We start from the raw sequence: 10,080 nt of genomic DNA on the forward strand, positions 1-10,080 counted from the left end.
AGCCAGATAAACCTCTTTTCTATATAAATTATCCAGCCTCAAGTATTCCTTTACGGCAACACAAATGGACAAAGAGAGTTGTCATTATGAATAACCAAAGATGATCTTCCCACCCTTATTGCTCAGGGAATTCTGAGGATTTTAGGAGCTCTGTGTCCAGAACCAGGATGGAGACCAAATATATGTTTCTTATTATATCACAATATCACAAAGCCCTTTGCAGATTTGCTAAGTCACATTGCAAAGGAACCTGTATACAGGCCACCTTACTTCAGCTCCAAACCGAGAATCACTTTCCCCCCAACCACATCATCCCCCCAGTCATCTGCCCTCCAAATCTGCATTTTTCCCCTATCGATGTTGCAACAAATTACCACAAACTAGTGGCTTAAAACACGACACATTTATTATCTTAAAGTTCAGGAGTTCTGAAGTCTGAAACGGGCCTTCTCCTTCTGGACACTCCAGGGGAGAATCTGTCTGCTTGCCTTCTGCATTTCCTGGAGGCTGCCTGCATTCCTTGGCTCATGGCCCCTCCTCTGTCTTCCAAGCCAGCAGGATGGCATCTTCTCTCCTTGCTGACTTCTGCCTCCCTGTCACCAGGATCCCTGTGATGACATTGGGGCCACCAGGATAATCCCAGATAACCACCCCCCGATGCTCAAGATTTTTAAACCACATCTGCAAAGTTTCTTCTGCCAAGTAAGGTAAATTACTTGGTAATTTACTTGGCAAGGTAGATATCCACAAGTTCTGGGGGTTAAGATATGGACATCTTTGGGGGTCACTATTCTGTCTACCATAGACTCTCACACCCTTTCCTTCCAACTCAGGCGTTTCCAGACTTCTTCAAACACATTCCTCTAGGAGTTTTTGTTTGCTAGTTTTAAAGGAGCATGCCCCAAATACATGATTAAAAGCCTGGACCCGCAGCCAAACTACCTCAATTCAAATCCCAGCTCTCCTGCCTTCTCATTGTTCTAACTCGGCCAATCTGCTTCACCTCTCTGCACCTCTGTTTCCTCATCTGCATGATGCAGGATGTCTCAGCTCCTGCTGCCATAACACAGATGCCATAGACTGAGTGGTTTAGACTTCACAGTTCCAGAGACGGAAGTCCAAGATCAGGGAGCCAACAGGGTCAGGTTCTGATGAAGCTTTCTTCTGCCTCGTAGTTGGCCACCTTTTCCTAGGTCCTTACGAGGGAGGGAGAGAGAGAGAGAATGTGCTCTGATGTCCCTCTGATGAGAATGTTACCGGTGGAAGGTGTCCAGGTTCTTGGAATCTTGAACAAATAAATGGACAAAATGTGCAAACAAATCAAGAAAGGAATGAAGCAACAACAGCAGAGATTTATTGAAAATGAAAGTACACTCCACAGGGTGAAAGTAAGCCCCAGCATAGGGGCTCAAGGGCCCCAGATATGGTATCTCCTCGGGTCCAAATACCCCCTAGAGGTTTCCCAGTGGCCACTTGGTGTTCGCCCCATGTAAATGAAGTGGCGGCCTGCAATCAGTCTGATTGGTCAAGTGAAGTTACAAAGCTCACACTCCTATGCAAACATCTGATTGGTTGTGGAAAGCTCACTATCAGAGGCTGAAGTGAAGTTACAAAGTTACATTCCAATACAAACGTCTGCTTGGTTGCAAAAAGCGACCAATCAGAGGTACTTTCAATTTCCCATCTGCCTGGCAGAAAAGGTAGGGGTTTGCAAAGGGGTAGCCTCTGGTCCTTTTGTTACTTAGATGTGGAAAGTTAGGGTTCTCCTTTCAATTTAGTTCTAGGAAATCAGCGTGAAAGAGCCTTAGGTTCCCTGCCTCCAGACCCTATTCTCCTGCCTCAAGGATGCAGATATGGTTTGGCTCTGTGTCCTCACCCAAATCTCATCTTGAATTTAATCCCCAAGTGTTGAGGGAGGGACTGGGTGGGACGTGATTGGATCATGTGGGTGGTTTCCCGTGCGGTGTTCTTGTGACAGTGGGAGTTCCCACGAGATCTCGTGGTTTTATAAGGCAGTTTTCCCTGCTCTCTCTTGCTCTTCTCTCTCCTACCGCCTTGTGAAGAAGATCCTTGCTTCCTCTTCGCCTTCCTCCGTGATTGTAAGTTTCCTGAGGCCTCCCCAGCCATGTGGAACTGTGAGTCAATTAAACCTCTTTCCTTTATAAGTTACCCAGTCTTGGATATATCTTTATAACAGTGTGACAACATGCTAATACAGATACTAATCCCTACTTTATCTGGGTTTTGCCCTCACGGCCTCGGCAAACTTTAATCACTTCCTTATTGCAAACAGTCATACTGGGGGTGAGGGCTTCAACATATGAATTTTAGGGGCACACAATTCATAGCAGACGGTAATAATATCTCCCAGAGTCCTGAGGAGTAAATGAGTGAATATGCTTACAAGGCTTAGAACAGGGCTGTGGCACAGCGGCAGTGCAGGAGTTGGCTTTTATCATCATTATTTATAAAACATACATTTGGGCTCTGCAGCTGACTTTCATGCACATTATAAAATGCGAAAAGAGAAAATGTAAAAGGATGAGATAAATTGAAGCTGAAGTGATAATAGCTTTCTCCAACACTTCCAGTGGATTGTCCTGCATGCCCTTTGGGGTTTGGGGTCCCCCTATTCCAGCCTGGGGTTCTCTGACATTGGCATGCATCCCCGTCACTTGTGTCACTCTTAAAATGGAGCTTCCTGAGCCTCGTCCCAGATTAACTGGATCAGCCCTGGTGAAGGAGCCCAATGGCTGCATTAAAAATATATATAGGCCAGGTGCAGTGGGTCACACCTGTGATCCCAGCACTTTGGGAGGCCAAGGCGGGTGGATCACTTGACGTCAGAAGTTTGAGACCAGCCTGGCCAACATGGTGAAACCCTGCCTCTACTAAAAATGCAAAAAAAAAAAAAAAAAAAAAAATTGGATGTGGTGGCACACACCTGTAATCCCAGCTACTTGGGAGGCTGAGACAGGAGAATTGCTTGAACCCAGACGCAGAGGCTGCAGTGAGCTGAGATAACGCCACTGCATTCCAGCCTGGGCAACAGAGTGAGATCCCATCTCTACAAAAAATTTAAAAATAAGCCAGGGGAAATGGTATGCGCTTGTGGTCCCGGCTACTCAGGAGGCTGCAGCAGGAGGATCCCTTGAGCCCCGAAGTTGGAGATGCCAGTAAGTAATGATTGCACCTCTGCACTCCAGCCTGGGGGACAGAGCAAGACCCTGTTTCAAAATAGATATGTATTGTTGATGTCAAAGAAACTGTTTTCATCAACTGTGGGAAAAACCCTGAGACTCACTTATAACCGCTGACCACAAATACCCCCAAGTCTAAATTGTTTCCACCTCCCTGAATCCAAAACTCCAGCTGACGAGCACTGAGTGTTTATGTGAACATGGCCACATCCAAATGACCAGGCAGCCCTATAGCTCCTCACTGTCAAGTTCCTGTACGGTTTCCTCAAGATGCAAAAACATTTCGAAGTATGAGATTCGAGTGTCATACCCTGCCCAAGGCTTCTGTTTAAAGGTGGAATGCATTCCCTGCTTTTTTTCTTTTTAAATCTGCCCCCTTCTTGGTTTCTAATGACATTTGACATTTGACGTTCACCACTGCTGTGAGTTCTCCTCCGCCACTGTCAACACAGCCATGCCCAGCTACTAACGCAGAGACAGCAATGCTCCAGGCCAGAGCGTATGTTGGAGACCTACATTCATTTCATAAATGTGAGCAACACAGTTTCCAATTCCTTTTGACTCATTTTTTCCTTCCTTTTCTCCACTTGCCAGTTGGGGTGGACTCCAGCGTGGCTGAGGGCAGACGCCGCCGCCCCTGAGAGCTGCTGCTGGTTCACGTGGCTTCTGAGAGAACCACAACTCCAGCCCTCCTCTCTGTAGGGGACACAAATTCACCGCTTGCCCTTTGTCCCCAGAAGAAATTTTCTAACAGCCCAAGGGCCGATCCGGAATCAGAGAAAAACACTCCGTGGGGGAGGCCAGAGGAATATTTAGTTTGTGTTTTATTAGCCCTTGCTGGGTCTCCAGATCTGAACCCCGGCGGGACCTGTGTGCTCAGATCTTCCCGCAGCGTACCCCTGAAGCCCAGCTCAGGCAGCCTGAGGATTAGAATAAATGAAAATCATTATCTGAGCTGTTTGGCACACGCGTGTGTGCAAGAGCCATGGGCCATTTTCAAGGGAAAATGCCCGTTGCAGTTTCCTAAATCCTTTCTCATTTTTGACTTATTTGATCCTGGCAACAACTTGGTGAGATTGGTTTATCCGTGAGTCCATTTCACAGGCAGGAAAGTGGTGTCGCAGGGAGGCCGAGTGACTTGTCCACAGCCACGCAGCTGGGAAACGGGGAGCGATTCAGGTGAGGACCTGCTGCCTCCGCAGTGCGGGGTACACGTTTCTCTGTCTTCCTCCTGCCTCCTTTCCTCTTCCTTCCTTTTTCTCCAAACTTCCACTCACCTACTTTTAAAACTCGTTTTGGAGATGGGGTCTGGCTATGTTGCCCAGGCTAGACCCAAGCTCCTGGGCTCAAGCAATCCTCCCACCTCAGCTTCTTGAGTAGCTAGGATGACAGGTGCATGCTACCACACCGTGCTCAACTATTTTTAATTGAAAAATTAACATATGCAAATGGTTAAACAACCACAACCAAACACTACAGGAAAGGATGTCCTGAAAAGGAAGCTTCCTTCCACCCCAAATCTTCAGGGTCCCAGACCCCCTTTTTCCAGCTATGTGTGTGCATATGTGCTCGTGCACACTTAGGTGTGCATGTGTGATACATGACTCGGCCTCCTACACAGACAGTAGCAGCCCATGCACTGGGTGCCTCTGGTTCTTCTTATTTCTCTCTCTCTCTCTTTTTTTTTTTTTTTGCTTTTGAGACAGAGTCTTGTTCTGTCTTCCAGGCTGGAGTGCAGTGGCACAAGCTCGGCTCACTGCAAACCTCCACCTCCCGGGTTCAAGCAATTCTCGTGTCTCAGCCACCCAAGTAGCTGGGATTACAGGTGCCCATCACCACACCCACCTAATTTTTGTATTCTTAGTAGAGACAGGGTTTTGTCACATTGGCTGGGCTTGTCTCTAACTCCTGACCTCAGGTGATCTGCCCGCCTCAGCCTCCCAAAGTGCTTGGAATTACAGGCATGAGCTGCCACGTCCAGCCCTTCTTATTTCTCTTGAAAGCTGTTCTGTGTCCACATGGATGGAGCCACCACTCTTTTTGCTGACTGCACAAGAGCTCTCAGTGCATGGGACTAGGTTGTCCTTCTCCACTCCTCTCCAGCAACAGGCACGAGGCTGCTCTCAGTCTCTGCTGTAATCAACGCGTGGCGTGGGTCATGCCTTTGGCACATATATGCCTTTGTGCCCCTATGCCAGTGCCTCACTCAGGAAGAATCCTCGGAGGAGAACTGCTGCGCAGGAGGATTTGCCATTGTCAGTGTCGGGGCTGTGGTTAAATTGCCTCCTTGTAGGCTGCACTTGCTCACATGCCTGCCCTCCCAGTGTCAGGGCCATGCCTCTCACTCCTAACGCCAGGCAGCACATAGCCATTCAGGGGCCCTTTGGGGGCCCCTCTCAGCAAGCTCACTCTAATCAGAGACAGCAAAGGTGTTGGATCTGCTTGATTTTCAAATGATTTACCCAGAAGCATCCACCCTCTCAGCCCCTAGTATGGGGAATATGAGCCCTTCCCTGGAAACACTGCTAGAAAAAGAAAAAAAAAAAAAGGAAGAGAGAGAGAGAGGGCTCATTGAATAGGGCATCCCTAAAACGTGGACAGAGGAAGCAGAGAGAATGGAGTCCAAACACTCAGATCCTGTTGTCACCCCACCAGGGTCCACCCAGCAACGCTGAGACACTGAACAGGGCCCTCCTGAGTGCCTAGAAACGGTGGTGATCAAATCCCACCCCTGAGCCTCCCTCAGTCCCCAGATCACCAGCAGGGATTTTTTTACAGCCCCTCTACCCAGCCACCCTGGGTCCTGTGCAGCCACCCTGGGTCCACACATCTCCGGGACTCACAGATGAGATGGAACTGTCCCACGCACGGTCTCTGGGGCAGAAACTGCTGCGGAGCCTGCCGAGGCCACTCCTGCCGACTGGCCAGGGCACAGCATCTGACCCAGGAGGCTGTGACCTCGCTGCCCCAGGCCTGGCATGGCCTGTGGACAGTGGCCTGTCCCGCCGGCCACCAGGAACCTCCCCTCAGTGCCCACCCCATCCACCTCGCCAAGACTGATCTAGAAATTATTTATAGATCCGAACTCCACAGAAACCATTGTGACTGCCGTTGCCATGGCAATGGGGATGTGGCAGGAGCGCCAGGCTCTCTGGCTTTCCAGGGCCCGTGGAGGCCGGCAAGGGCGGTCGATTTCTCCTAGGAGCCCCTGACTCACACCCACCGTCAGAGGCCCCCGGGAGTGAAGAAGACAGCCTTCCCACCCGTTTCCAGCAGGGCTGGCTGCATCCAGGAAGACAGCGCTGCTGGTGAGTGGTTCGGTTTTGTTTCAGACCTCTCAAAGAAATCATCTAGAACAACGTCCCCAAGACTGGCGGTGCAACTGTCCCCCTTGGAACCTCTCGGGAACACAGCCTCCGTCTCCTCACCGCAGAGCAGCTGCGTCAGACTCCCGGACGGCGGGGCCTAGGGATCTGTGTTTTGGTTTTGGGATCTGTGCAAATCCACATGACTCAATAATCCAAACATACAGAGAGCCTGGGAACCCTTACCCCGCTCTGGCGCCCTATGTGTCCGCTTTCATTGGCTTCTTGTATTTCCGGCTTGTTTTCTTTAGGGAGGCAGCAAATAGAAGATACGGTCCACTTTTATCTTTCCCCGCTCAGAAAATAAAGATACCACAGCCCAGGCTTCTGCACCTTGCTTTTCTCACTAAATACTATTTTCCAAAGCTGTCACCAAATTCGCCGCTTCTTTATTTTTTTTCTTTTACGGCGGCACAGCGTGGGTTCCCTCCTGTGGGTCGGTGTGCCAAGGAATCTGCTTGCGTAACCAGACCTTTTCCCTAGGAGCAGTTGCCCAGACGCAGCCCCTAGGATGAGGATGTGTTTGCAGCGACTATTCAGGGAGTACTCCCTGGGGACACAGGTTGGGGGTGGGAAGCTGGACTGGAAAAGGAAGGAAGCTGGGCAGGGTGCTATGTGGGCACAGTCCTTCTGCAGCCTGAAGGAGCTGGGGTGGGCGGGGCGTGCCCGACCCCACAGGGGAACTGTGGAGGGTCAATCACACCCAGGGATGTCCCAGCCTGAGACCAGGGAGCTGAGGGCTTCATACACCCCCACCCAGAACCCACCTGTCTTTGGGTAAGTGTGGTCTAGGGAGGTCTAAATTCCCAGGCATTTCCGTGCGTGAGGGTGAAGCGGCTTCAGAGAGCCCACAGGCCACCCTCTAAACCAGAGGTCTCCAACCCCCGGGCCACGGCAGAAGGTGAGCAGCAGGTGAGTGAGCAAAGCTTCACCTGTATTTACAGCTGCTGCCCACGGCTCACGTTAACACCTGAGATCCGCCTCCTGTCAGATCAGTGGTGGCCTTAGATTCTCATAGGAGCGTGGACCCTATCGTGAGCTGCATATGCAAGGGATCTAGGTTGCACACTCCTTATGAGAATCTAATGCATGATGATCTGTCACACGGCAGTGACCAGCACGGACACACTTCCCTTCCGGTATGAAGCTTACACTCCAGACCAGAGTTGCCCAATAAAGCTTCCTGCACTGATGGAATGTTCTAGATCTGCATTGTCCGGTATGGTGACCACTAGTCCCTTGTGGCTTTTGAGCCTTTGAAATATGGCTGGTACTGGTTCGTGGCCTGTTAGGAACTCGGTTGCACAGCAGGAGATGAGTAGCAGGTGAGTGAGTGAAGCTTCCTCTGTATTTACAGCTGCTCCCCATCGCTAGTATTACGGCCTGAGCTCCCCCTCCTGTCAGATCAGCTGCAGCATTAGATTCTCCTAGGAACGCGAACCCTATTGTGAACTGTCATTCAAGGAATCTAGGTTGTGCACTCCTTATGAGAAACTCGTGTCGGATGATCTGTCACTGTCTCCCATCATACCCAGATGGGATTGTCCAGTTGCAGGAAAGCAAGCTCAGGGCTCCCACTGATTCTACGTTATAGTGAGTTGTATAATTATTTCATTAGATATTACAATGTAATAATAATAGAAATAAAGTGCACGGTAAGTGTAATACGTTGAATCGTCCTGAAACCATTCACCCTGCCTGGTCCATGGAAAAATTGTCTTCCATGAAACCAGTCCCTGGTGCCAAGAAGTTTGGGAACCACTGCTTTAAGCAGCTGCTGGTGCTGGCTGTTGGAGGTATAAACACTCCAAAGGTTTGGAGCGCACAAAAATGGTAAAAAGGGATCCAGGGATCCAGCAGGGGCCCTGAGGTTATTCAACATACATTTCCAATGGATTCTGTTAAAACTGGTTCAGACGGGGAGCTGCCCTGGCTTAGGGACAATCCAAGAGCAAAATTATCACCCATTTATTCAGCGCTTCCATGAACCAGGCCCTGGCTAGACCAAGGAGTCCCAGGTGCGTGCACCCCAGCGCGTTTCCTCCAGGGGTGTAGCACTGGGCAGGAGAGAGCCGAGGGCCCCTGCAGCTGGAGGCAGCTGGAGGCAGCTGGTGGCCCCTACGTGCTCACGGCCCTGCTGCTGCTTCCTCAGAAATGACACGACCTACCTCACTGCGCCTCCTGACCTTGAGGTGCGCTGAGAAGCACTGCAGAGAGCACTCTGCTCATCAACAAGTTTTATTTCTCTGTTTGTGCATTCAGCACAAAATATGTGTATTGGTGTAATAAACTTTTAATATGTTTCCAACGTTTGATCCATGAAGTTTCAGGTCTTTCCCATAAGCAGAGCCCTTGAAGGTGCTGGCACAGATTCCACAATCTGAGGCCTCCTGACGGCCTCTGGAGCCCCTTTCTGCCGCTTCCCACATGGAGCTGCCGCGTGTGGTCCGAAAATCATCCTGAAAATGGAACCTTACACTCAGGCAGGCACCGCATGGTTCCGTGTGAGTCGCATGTTTCTCAGCCAAGACGCGGCTGTGTAGGAAGTTCCTTATAAGGATTTCCTACTCTTTGTGGGCCACCCATTCATGCGGTGACCAACCTCATTTGCATTCCCAAGTCTGTGCCGAGCTTCCTGTGGGCAGGAAGGGGTCCTCACTGCCTTCTCCCTTGTGGGTCTTCGAGCCCACGAAGTGGGGGCTTGGCCAGGGTATGAGGTGTCTTTCTGCAAATCAGAGAAAGGGACGTGCTAGGGTTTGAATGTTTGTCCTCTCCGAAGCCCATTCTGAAATCGAATCCCTACAGTGGCAGCATTGAGAGGTGAGGCCTTGAGGAAGTGGTTGAGTCGAGAGGGCTCTGCCATCATCAGTAGATGAATCCATTGGTGGACTCACGGATGAACGGGTTAACATTGGTGGGCTCACGGATGAACGGGTTAATGGGTTAATGGTTATCCCAGGAGTGCGTCAGTTATCACGGGAGTGGGACTGGTGGCTTCATAAGAAGAAGAAGAAAGACCTGAGTGAGCAGTCAGCCTTCACACTACGGGATGCCCTGTGCCACTTGGGGCCTCCATAACTGTAAGAAATTAATTCCCTTTCTTTATAAATTGCCCAGTTTCAGGTATTCTGTTATCAACAACAGAAAACAGACTAAGGAAGCACTCCCTATCCGAGTGGACTCAGCCTGGAAAGGCACAGTTTTCTGTGTGGAGGGATTTTTATAGGTGCCCCAGGATGGTCGGGACTCCATCCACGCTGAACGCCCATGCATCATTAACCTGGGATATTAACGAGAGTATTGGTTTGGGTGCTCTAACAAAGACAATCAGAGTGGCAGAGACTGCCAGAGGTGGAAGGTGATTTCTGTCTTAGTCTCTCACACCAAGGTCGAGCTGGTGTGGCCCGGGCACCTTCTCATTTGTCATTCCACAATTCCCCTTGTGTGTGGTCCTTGTCCACGTGCTGCAGGGCAGGGTCCCGGGATGGTCCTTGTCCACATGCTGCAGGGCAGGG

The 10,080-nt window shown here is 50.3% G+C and overlaps 2 long non-coding RNA genes across 2 annotated transcripts; one reads left to right on the top strand and one right to left on the bottom strand.

Moving 5' to 3' along the window:
• Window positions 1-384: 384 nt before the first annotated feature.
• LOC115931083 (uncharacterized) lies at window positions 385-6,187 on the bottom strand. Its single transcript, XR_004067649.3, has 2 exons — window positions 6,044-6,187; window positions 385-1,285 (listed from the first exon to the last, which is right to left on the bottom strand). It is a non-coding gene; the product is annotated as an uncharacterized lncRNA (long non-coding RNA).
• A 181-nt stretch (window positions 6,188-6,368) lies between these two features.
• LOC134757526 (uncharacterized) lies at window positions 6,369-6,889 on the top strand. Its single transcript, XR_010131611.1, has 2 exons — window positions 6,369-6,508; window positions 6,817-6,889. It is a non-coding gene; the product is annotated as an uncharacterized lncRNA (long non-coding RNA).
• The last annotated feature ends 3,191 nt before the right edge of the window (window positions 6,890-10,080 follow it).

The sequence above is a fragment of the Gorilla gorilla genome, chromosome 18 (genome assembly GCF_029281585.2).
Source record: "Gorilla gorilla gorilla isolate KB3781 chromosome 18, NHGRI_mGorGor1-v2.1_pri, whole genome shotgun sequence".
In the NCBI taxonomy this organism is placed as follows: domain Eukaryota; kingdom Metazoa; phylum Chordata; class Mammalia; order Primates; family Hominidae; genus Gorilla; species Gorilla gorilla.